Genomic DNA, 12,325 nt, shown 5'->3' on the forward strand with positions numbered 1-12,325 from the left:
ATGTGTTCATAAAGTGACTATTTACAACATCCAATCCCGAAAAGTGATGTAACATGCATGGTGATTTATTTATATCGATTGTACACCACTCACCAACCTATGAGATTACGTGCCGACCAAGAGGCCCACTACCCGAAATGTATTATGTCCATGCTAATATATATAAACCACTATATATGAGGCCTATAGCACATCACTTACATTAATAGAGAAATAAGTCAAACCATGAGTGTTTTGGAATTCCAAGACACATGCCCAAGCCATAAAGGGAGGTAGCATAAGGCTAACCTAATAAAGGAGAAAAGTAGCATTAAACTATCTCAATAAAATAGAAGAGTAGCAAATAGGCTGACTCAATAAGAATAAGGAGAGATGAGCAAAAGGCTAACTCAATATAAAGTGGAAGCACGTGTCGCTCTCAAAATTGACAAAGGGCAAGGCTTGTATCCATCAGCCCACATAAATTCATAAAAATCACACATAATTAAAATCATACCTTAACCATAATTCCTAAAATAATAAATAATCAATAATGGTAAACCAATCAATTGCATGGAAAAACACAGTAATATGAAATTATGCAAAAATAAGATAAATCATATCAACTCAAATTAGTGTAAGCTTTAAAGGAATCCATCACCTTAGCCTTAGATCTAAACCTTAGGTAGATCTCGATGTAAGAAAGTTTCTACATGAATTATGACATTTCTTGAACAAGAGAGAGACACCACACGTGTGGAGGAGGAGAATGATAGGCGACTAGGCTCTCTCTCTCTCTCTCTCCCTTTTCCTTTCTCTTTCTCTTTCTTAGACGTGGGATCATGGGCGTGTGAGAGGAGAAGGGGACGCACTCCTCCTTTTATAAAGGAGTAGGCGTGTGAGAGGGGGGGTGTTTCACATCCCACTTGTATTGGATTTCTCCAATTTGACCTTTTATAGCAATCTTTCATTAAATCTAATTCGTCCAGTGTGTAAGGTTCGTCGAATAGGGCCGAGGTATATGATTTTCTCGGTGATCCAAAATTTAGATTGGCCTATCTTGAAAATTCTCTAAATGGGTGCCAAAACAAACTTGTTCTCAATTAACGGTCCACACCTAATGATCAGGGCCCAATTTTAGAAAAAATGTATAGTTAGGATAGGCAAACAGTTGAAAAAAATTTGGTGGTTAATCGATAGTGAAAAAAGTCTAAATCTAAAATTTCACCTTTTGTACCAAAAGGAAGGAACTGGCTTCAACATTCAACGGTGTAGGATCATAGATCAGGGTCTAAATTTTGTATAATCTCATAATCATATGAGACCAAAGTGTTGTCCAAATTTAAGTTGCGATGGATGGTAGGAAGTAGTTAAATTGGAAGATCAAGATTTATAAGGAGTTGGTAAGCCTCCAAGCTTAAGGAAAAGCCTACCAAAGTTGGGTCTTCGTATTTCACACTTGGTCCATATTATGGGCAATCCAAGTCATTCATATGAAGAAAAATATCCTACTATGACTACCCACGAGGTTTCTTCACTCGATGGACACCAAAATCAATGGTTAACGGGTTGATTTGTCAATTGGGTCACTTTTACAATGATCTAAGGGCTGAAATTTGACATATATAGTTACTTTATAATACATAGGTATAGTATAAAATTTCACATTAAACGGATCGTGAGAACCACGTGATCTAGAATTCAAGGTCTAGGTTAATGGTATTTTCATAATTATTGTTAATATGAGAGTTTTAGAAAATCTAATGGTTTTACATAGTTATAGGCATGTTTCTAAGTAATTCTTACAAAAGAACTTATATCTAAATCATTATGAATAAAGAATTATTCACTAAATTAATTAAGGGAATGTACATATATCAACCAACATAATAGATGGTCAAATGACATGTTAAAAATAAAAAAACTTAATAGTTAGCACTCTGATCAAGTATGTAAGTGGGTATACAGTCAACTTTATAAATGGATGATCACAACTGGGTTTTTAGAGTGATCAAGAGGCAGAATATGTGTATACCGTTATATTAAAGTGACTTGTTCACATGTGTAAGTTTATAATATTATAGTTTTGATGGTGGGTTAAGCATATTCATAGGTGGTGAACAAGATGAACGAATAAGAATTTCAATTCGATATGTATACGAGCAGATGCAGATATCAAATAATTAGTTTACTATGATTGGGTGGTCGAAACTCAAAGTGGACGGTCAGATATCTTTACCTATCGGTGGATAGTTGGCTAAATGGTTGCTTATGATGGACAAGTAAGAGTACTTGGACATATGATGATCTTGTTTTAAAATCAACAATCGGATGGCTTGATCTATAGATGAAGATCAGTCTTAATAGTCATATTTATGTTGGAGAATAGATGTAAGGTTAGGATAGCTAAATTGATATCGTACACATGTCCATACTAAGTTAAACTTCATGGTGACACTCGAGAACTTTCAATACTCGGGTATTGAAAAGTTTGGAGTGTTACACAAACATTGTCCCCCAAGTGTTTTCGAACTGTGTTGCTCATAAGAGCTTACACTGAAACATTCGTCATTCCTATCGGTCGTCGAAGTCGACACTATCTGCTTGAAAGCGGGTGACGGCACTTTTAATGCTTCAGTTGTCACCATTAGTTCTTTGATTAACAGATCGTTACCAGAGAACCACTTGTCACTAAGATAATAGGACGAGTCATCACGATTGTCAGCGTTCCCCACTTCTTTTGTATTATTAGGTTGGGTAACCTCTTCCATAACTTGATCATGCATGATGGAATTTAAAATCGCTTCAACCGTGTTTACAGTTAACTATTCCTCTGGTTAAGGAATTCTCTAAAATGGACTTGGTTGCATGGCTCTCGATCGAGAAGCATTTTCGATCTCTACCAATTCTCTTCTTCTAGCTGCTTGACCTCGTTGCCAATAATGGTTATGAGATAGAAACACCTTTCATGGTCAACAGGGATCCGCTATCGATCCCTCCTAGAGTTGCATATCTGACCTGCATCGTTGGCTGAGGCGAAGCTTCTAGGTCTTGGACCATTTTGGCACATCGATCGCATAATTGCGATTCTCGACCGCTATGTTGTACTGCTCTCGGTCAGCTCTGTGAAATCTGTGGTCAATACATAGGACTAATATTGCCTTGACCTTAGTCATCGTGACGTGCCATGGTAACTACCAGGATCAAGATTAACCTTTTGTCGCAGTCGATACAATTTCCATAGATTCATCTCAACCATGTTGACATCTAGTGTAGACAAGAGCATGTCAATTTCGATCAACATTGCTTCTTCACCCTTCTAAGGGAATTTCATTAATTCCTAATTAATTTTACTTGAATGAGGATGCATCCCATGCCATTTGCAGTACTTAACCTTTTTCAATTCATTGGTGTGGACACTGGAGGGCAAATTTCCTAAGGGGACGGGAGATCAACTCTCGATTCCACCCGTTACCTTGCTTGAGAGCTTTCGTTTGGGGCTACAAGGGTGTTATATTTGATCAAAGTCGCCAATAAATAATTATTACGATTCGACAGTCAGTTAGACCTCATATAAACGCTTAAGACTAAGAACCTAGAGATCATTAACCCTAAGATAAGTTGTGAGTTTATGTTCTATAGATTCCAAGTAAGGGACTGCGGTTATAAAGAATGAAGATGTCAGGTACCCACTCTACCCATACAGATGTATAGTCTTTACTTCACAAGATTGGACTAATTTCTAAGGAATGGGACTAGTTCTTGCGTACCGAAAATATAATGTGAAGCAATGGCAATGGTAATTGATAGATCCGAATTTATGATGGACATGATCCGATTATATCAGCAAGCCGCAGAGCATACATTTGAAACGATTGAGTGTATAGTGTAAAGTATGTATGTATGGGATGCTTAATGCTATATTGATGCTTATGAGAAAACGACAGCCAACCGGCTAAGGTTTCTGGTGGACCTACTCCGGTTATATCGGCAAGCCTCAAAGCATATGCCCACCAGTCAGATATTAGAAAATAATGGAATGCAATGTATATGTTAAAACAACGACTAACTAGCTAAGGTTTCTGGTGGGCAAGACCCAATTATATCGGCAAGCCTCAGAGCATACGCCCATCGGTTAGATACAAGAAAACAATGAAATGCATTGTAATGCTGATGTTATGAGCAAGGGGGTTGAGAAGGGAATGAATGTTACACGATGTTAGTGCTTTAGTTTGTTGAAACTAGTTTAAGCGTGAATGGTTGGATGAACTGTAGTGTCACAAGGTTAGATTAAGTGGCTTAAATTTGAACTTAGGTGGCTCATGAGGCTTTGACTCTGGATAGACTAAGCTAGACCAGGGCTGGGCACTCTCTCTCACCCTTACTCTCCTTGGTGGAGGGATGCTTCCCTGAAAGCCTAAGGCTTCTGGGTGTAGTTGGTGTCTCAAAATGAGAATGGATGATTTCTGATGCTTAAAATGAGAAGGAGAGGGGACTATTTATAGCCTCCAAACTGGTTTTCTTGTAATTCCTGGTAATCTTAGGGGCAAAAGATGGTTGAAGGGCTGGGATTGGAGATTGTCATGGCATCATCTCATGGGTCGGATGAGGTAGTAAAAGTGTAATTTTAGGCAAGGAGATGGGCATCAGAATAAATACAATTCAACCGCACACTTAAGGCTTGAAAAAAAAGAGTTCCATATGCTTGAGGGACACTGCCCCCAAAGAGGGGAAGTGTTACGTGGCCGATGGCAACTAGGGTGCTGCTTGTAACACCCCATACTTTTCAGTACTCGAGTGTTACCATAAGGACCTATATTACTATAAACACGAATCTAACTTAATTGAACGTTCACCTTCATTCTAGCCTAAATCAGACCAATAAGAGTAATCTTCATCCATTCATCGAGCCATCCAATTGTTCATAATACTTGGACAGTCATTGAACCCTGTTAGAGTCAAATCGAACCATACATGGTTAACATTAGCTCCTGGATCACCAAACCCATCGTTCAATCTTAAGGTAGACCATACAACTGCATTAGGACTCATTAGAGAAACCATAAATCAATCACTGCTCATTAGATCTATACTGTTCCGTTGATCGATCCCTAATTTAACCATCGTATTATAAAATCGACCGTAAAACCACTTGAGTAGTAGATGTGCCTGAGGTCTAGACACATGGCTCAGTAAGACATGATTCAAATCATTGATGACTCTAATCAAAGGCAAGTCCTACAAATATATATATATATATATATATATATATATATATGTAGACACATATAATAATAACATAAAAAATGATAATAGTATAATAATGTAAATACTATTATTATAGAGATTTTAATAGCAATAATGGTATTGTCAACGCATGAAATAGGTGGGCCTGAACACACAAATGATCCCCATGACTCTTTTGGCTGTTGATATTCAAATTGGGATCAATCCAATCATTGGATCAATGAAGATCAATAGATATAATAAAATTCATTGGTGTGGCCCACCCAAGAGTTGAATTTATTCCATCTTTGGTCAGATGCCCTGATTGGGACCTCCAAAGTGAATGGATGGAGTGGATTTCACTGTGCATCACAAGTGGGCCGTACACAAGTATTTCATGTACATGATTTGCGTGTGCACCCGTGAAGCACCAAACCACTGCCTAGGTCAATTGAGCACTGACCTGATGAAAACCGAGAAAATTGAGATTTCTCTCCTCTCTTTCTGACTTTTCCTGCCCGAACAAATCCACTTGGGATTGCTATGGCCCACCATCAGGGAAAAACTTGGATGATCCAAACCATTCATTTTGTAGAGCATCCAAAGCCAACCAAAATACTAATAATCTCACATGTTGCATCACATGTGTGTGTGCACAAATCCGGGTGAAAATAGGGCTATGCACGTATAATTTCTAAAAATGGGAACTTCGTTGTTGCACATTAGTTGGCAATCTGTGAGATCTTTTCTCTCTAGAATCCTAGTCGTTTGTCCAACGAATCTCAGCCCAACGCCTTAGGGCTTCACAGCAAGGAAAGAGAGCCACAGCGGAGGGAATCTTTAGGTTAGAAGATTTTTTTACAATGTGATCCGAGCCATCCATTGGCTCTCTCATCATTTCAGGCGTTAGATTTAGGGTGCCTGGTAGCTTCTATAGTGAGCAGCCTGGAGTTCTCGGGAGAGATCTCGTGAGTGCAAGAAAATCGTGCATAGATGAAAATATCACAAACCATTGAAATACCGATGACATTTCTTTAGAATATGAATCCCACGGCATTTATTGGCCCTATCTAGGTTGTTTATGATCAATAGAATGAAAGATCAACCACCCGATTGGGTTTTGCCATTAATTGGTTGGTCATCTTCTTCAATTGACTGGAAACCACACATCTTGGCTTGGGCCCCATTTTGTTGATCTAGGTCATTCATCAGGTGGACCAATATGTCAGAAGTCCATCTATAGCATTGGTTTACGACCATGCTAATAGGATTTGAGTTTAGCAACTCAAACTTGTCGGTTAGATCAATGAGAAGATCCTGTAACTAATCCCTGGTGAGTTCGATTCAAAGCACCTAGAAGAGGTTAGTAAGACCTATAAAAGGCTAGAAAGAGAGTGAGAGAAAGAAGAGAGAGGCGAGTTAGCTAGGTTGCATCACACCGTTCCGACTCACTCGAGTCGTGAGCTCGAGTTAGTGAGTTTTGGGCTGTCTGGGATATGTGCGGGTCCTAAAAGAAGGCATAATAGATAAAGGAGAAAGGAGGGAGAGAGAGGAAGAGAAACAAGAGAGAGAGAGAGAGAGAGAGTGAGCTCGGGTCGTGAGCCGTTGTCGAGTCGAGTGGACTCATCGAGTCTAAGTCTGATCGAGTTTTGATCCAGCTAACTTGCTGGACCTGCCTGAAAGACGAAGAAGAAAGGAACGAAGGAAGAAGAAGAAGAAGAAGAAGAAGAAGAAGAAGAAGAGAGAGAGAGAGAGAGAGAGAGAGAGAGAGAGAGAGAGAGGACCGAGTTTGAGAATAAGTCGCTTTCTCGACTCAGTTAGGAGTGGAGTCGAGTTTTTGGGCTACTTGGTTGATGGTTGAGAGGAATGAAGGAGAAATTACAAAGAAGAATGGAATATGGAGAAGGGGTTCTTCTCTGTTGGGTCACAACTGAGTTGACTTAGTTGGTCTTACTGAGTCCAGAAATGTTGGGGAGCTTAGTGTTGTTGATCCAGTCCAACAACACAACGATTTTTTGGGTATTCGAGCTTTCACCAGTTTGCCAGATCGGGGCTGAGTTGGGTTTCTAAGTCAGGTAATCTAGTAGAGTCGGGACAAATCATACAACAAAGGTAAATCAATTCCTCTTTCTCAAATTAGTTTTAATTGAATTAGTACTCATCATTATATTAGTAGAATCCTTTATTGTTATTAGTTACCGTTATTAGATTATTATAATCATTTTAACTTCTAATTTTGTATATTATTAAATGATATTATATTAATTATCATTATTAACTGATAATAGATCAATTTCATGAATATTACTTATAATATGTATATTTTTAGAATAATTCGCATATTATTAATGTTATCATTGGATAATATTTTACTTATAATTACAAATATTATCATTAATATTATAATTAAAATTATTACTCTTCTTATTATCAATTCTTATCTTTATTGCTATTATTTATAGTATTATCATTTTTATCATTAATCATTACTGTTATTACGTATATTATTTCGTTGGAAGCTTGAATTTTAAAATTCAACACTACCTAAACTATAAGTTAACTAATCTGGTTCTAAATTAAAACCCTAAATCTGAATGATCTAAACTCTAGGCAATGATCTCAACCTGGGAAGTGTGTAGAACTTTAATCTAACCGTACAATTTCACAATTCGTGGTAGGATTTGACGCTACGGGCACACACGATTCCTAACAACATTTGTTGGTGATTTGATTCATAAGGTAATGACTTCTCCCATTGGGCTTTCCGCTTTCATGTTAGTTTAAGTGATAGTTTCTCTTTCGATTTTGACTGATAATTGATATCTCTATTTTATGATTACTTGTGTTACTTATTATAATTGATTCTCGAATCATATGCTTAACATTTATTTAGTATAAACACTTACATGTTGCACTTGGATATCTTCTCATACTTGTGGATTGTCTATGAAACTTGAATTGCTACATCGATTAATGGAAAACTTCACTTATATATGTATATCTAAATTTGATATGTAACTTAATTGATTATGAGTACAATAGACCCTCGAACTAGTGTTAAATTTGGTTGTTGGATTAAACAGAATTTTTTCATGGACTTATCATCTTGTGGATCGTTTGTGCTTATGTGGCTTTTGAGGATAATCAATTTTTTATCGCATCCGTAAATGGACTATTTACCCTTTGTGACTTTAATTGAATATTTTTCCTATGTGGCTTTGATGGAATATTTCTCCTATGTGGCTTCGATGAATTATTTTCGAATAACTATGCAATGGTAAGTTCTACTTGTTGAACTATAATTGGCCACTAGTTGAGGAGGTTACCATTAAACATCCCAGTGTTAGAGTCTCATAAGCTAGGGATGGTGGTATAAGATATTATACCTGAGTTGTCGACCTATCATAGGTGACAAGCCCCCATAGTGACCTTTGAGCTTGCTTAAATTTAATGCTTGCAATTTGAATAATAATGGTTGGGCTAATCATGCATTCATGGCATGCGGACTTTACTGAGTGTTTAATATAAAACATAGAGCTTATTGGGTCACTATGGGTTTTACCATAAAGTATTTTATTAGGTGATCTTAAGTTATCGCCGCGTGCATTCGAGCTACTATGGATTGTTCTTTTCGTATGGACTTTTCCTAGTGTATAGTTCTTCTTGGGCGTATTCCAAAATACTTTTTCGGGAGACTAGTTCACCTTGGGTGTCCTCGTTGTATAGTCTTTTTTAGGTAGCCAATCCTCCATGGGTGACTTTTGCCACTTGGATGTGCATCCCCAGGTATGTGAGCATGTGCATGCATTCATACATTTAAACAAGACTTCTCGAATGTTTCGTACGATGTGAACTACTATTCCTGCTTATTTAAACTATACTTAACTAATGCGGTAGTGTGTAATCTTGAGGGGAATTCACACTAAGCTAACCACTCATTCTTTGAATATACAATTGTACAGATGGTGCAGGTGATTTGAACGATACTCATGGTCAGACTGAAGAGGAGCGGGATACAGATTCCAGGGATATGTAGTCGTATCTGCCCTAAGAGAATCTGTGTGATCATGTAGCTCAAGTCTAGCAGCATTTTATTCCTTTTCACGTGTTAAATTGTTTTCTTCCCGTATTTTTTAGCATTGAGACATTAGTTTGTATAAGCCCTATGGGCAACTGCTTATATATTCTGAATGTGTGCATGAACTTTCCTTTATGCTTTATTTATTTCTCTTTGGCCAAACTGGTCACTCCGAAAAAGATAGAAGAAAAAAATATAAACGTGAAATTTGGGCTATCTTTAAAAGATAACACACGAGTTTTCAGAACAATAGTATACTCAGGTTTCGAGAATCGAGGCATTACACGTCAGTCCCCACTTTGACTCTCTACTTTGGCATGCAGCATCTTCCAAGCATGTGAAGACTCTGTTGTAAAGGTTGTTACTTTGAGGTTTCACCCATTTCTCCAATTGGGCTTGTTTTCGACCTTAGGTCCGGGCTTGGTTTTGGGCTTAACTAGGTGAGTTGACTAGGTTGCAAGGTTAGGTAGGTTAACCAGGTGAGTTGACTCGTGGGCTGAATTTAGGGTTTATGACTAGGGTTCTTAGGGTTTAGGCTTTTCGGGTTAGGGTTTAGGATTGGGGTTTGGTTGTCCATCCATCAGTTCAAACTCAATCAATTTATTAGCCTGGGGTGGGGTGTCTTCAATCGGCCGTGAGTATTTTGTGATTACTAAGACCTTTAATAAACTTCCCAGCTAATAGTTTTTTTAATATTTCATCGGCCCGAGTAATATCAAAAGTATATATCTTATTAGCTTTTTGCATAGTCGGTGCAATTATTTTCGCTTTGACAAATGCTGAGCATATAAGTGGATTATTTGCCACTACTTCGCAGTTAGGGTCATGATAATATGTCCTGATTATCGAGTTTTTTAGCATGGTTCCTTCCTGAATGAGTTCCTCATATTTGGAAATTTTCATGGTTAGATCTGAAAGTGCTATGTTGATAAACCCTATGTATTGTCAAATTTTGGTGTGATAAACCAATTCAAGTTTGTATCTTGACTTGCATCAAGCTTGTGCATCTGTTCACATTAAATCTTCGACGTTCGTTCTATTCATGCTGAATCTATCTTACCGATATCTACGACGAACTTACCGAGATCTTCAAACTAGAAGAAAGTGAAGACTTTCATATATTAAGTGAAGACTTAGTTTTCAAGAACATTGCGGTTCAAGATCTGGAACCAGAAAAGTCCATGAACTAAAGACCTAGTTGAAGATTATGTTTGGTATATCGAGTTCAAGATTTGAAGATCGTAAGAATTAAAGTTACTGAAGTGATCGATAGATTAAGTGTTCATATGTTCTATCTCACAAGTAAGGTATGATTGACTTAGATTGACTTTAGATCATGATTAGATCATTTCATACTTTCGGTCAGTCATTTTGGTCATTTTATAAGTGTAAAATTTTGTTCTTTCGACTAGCCCTAGCACTGGCTCGACCGGTCTTAATATTTCCTGAATCAGTCCATGATTTGTTATGAATTTTCAAAATTTTTCTATTAGTCTATGACCAGTCCTGGAAACTACTCGATAAGTCGTGTTTATAGTGTTTGACCAGTCGTGTAGTACTCAACTCATTTTCCAGCATGTAATCTAGACTCACACGACCAGTCATGTGGCGTCTACGACCAATTGATCAGGCCACTTGACTAGTCATGGGACCCACAAGGCCTGTTGTGCAACTAAAAATCTTATCGCACCAGAATTTTTGAAAATATGTTTGGATAAGGCTAGTTGTAGCTAATCAAAGGCCAGTCATGCGAACCGATTTTTCACCTATAAATTGTACTCGAATTTCAGAGTTTTCTATTCGATTCTGATCATTCTTAAGCTATCACTCTGAGATTATTTTGAGTACATTCTAAGCTATGTTGTGCATATTTTAGATTCTTTAAAGTAGATCTTGTAATTTGATTTTGAATCTTTATTCCATTCTTATATTGAAAAAGAATATTCGATTTACTCTTTCTTGAGATCAAAATCAATAAAAAGCCCTTGCTGATTTAATTAAAAATCATCTAGACTTAGAACCTTATACACTTGTGAGACTGAACATTGAACATCTATGTCGCCACCTATAAATTGTGAAGGTTTTAGGTGAATCTTGAAAAACCTATTTTGGATTAGTGAATGCTAATATCCCGTGGGAGTGGACATTAGGAGTGGAGTAGTTGTGTGGCTGTTATTTAACAGTTGGTGTACACACAAGCGAACCACTATAATTCTCTGTGTTTGGTGGATGTGTGATTTATTTCTTTATCTTTTATGGTTTAAGATTGTGGGATGTATTTGTGGATGTAAATGTTGTAATCTTTATATTTCAGCATTATGTGATAAATGTTGTAATAGATTAGTTTCTATTTCTTTCATATCCTCTTGAGTTTGAGTTTTTGATACTCACCCACATTTTAGTAAGGTTGTCCTGCCATAAACCATTGGTTTTTAGTGTTAGGTTGTCCTTAAAATCAAGTTTGTATCAACCTCTCAATACTTAATTTTTAAAGTTGTTATTTCATTTTGTTATTTGCATTTCATTTACCTATCTATTGTTTATATTCCGTTTATTAATTTTTATTTGGCATAGTCCTATTCACCCCCCTAAGACATATAGCTCGGCCTTTTTAAGATCATACAAATCCACAAACTCTGTTCCGATGAATTTCTTTCGAAGTTTGTATTCCAGGCCATCTTGCGTAGGTTGCGTAAACTTAGCCTTGGTCGTGACGACTTTGTACCAACCTTTTGCTCTCTTAAACCAGGTATTGTAACTCTCGCAAGATTCCCCTACTAACTGTCGGAAGCATGAGATGTCGACCATGATCATCTCCTTGTCCTTACAAAATAACTGAGTGTGGATTTTATTTCCTCAATCTCCTACCAAGTAGGGATTGAATTCGGCAATAAGTTGGAGTACTACGTGAAAGCTGTTGTCGTCAATAAATGACCGAATAATTGCAACTTATGGTAGTCATTGTTAGCCACTTCACCACATTGTATAGTGATGTAGAGCGGGTCACGGATAATTACATGGCCAAGATAGATTAGAAAAGGT

This window comes from Magnolia sinica, chromosome 2 (assembly GCF_029962835.1).
Source record: "Magnolia sinica isolate HGM2019 chromosome 2, MsV1, whole genome shotgun sequence".
In the NCBI taxonomy this organism is placed as follows: Eukaryota; Viridiplantae; Streptophyta; class Magnoliopsida; order Magnoliales; family Magnoliaceae; genus Magnolia; species Magnolia sinica.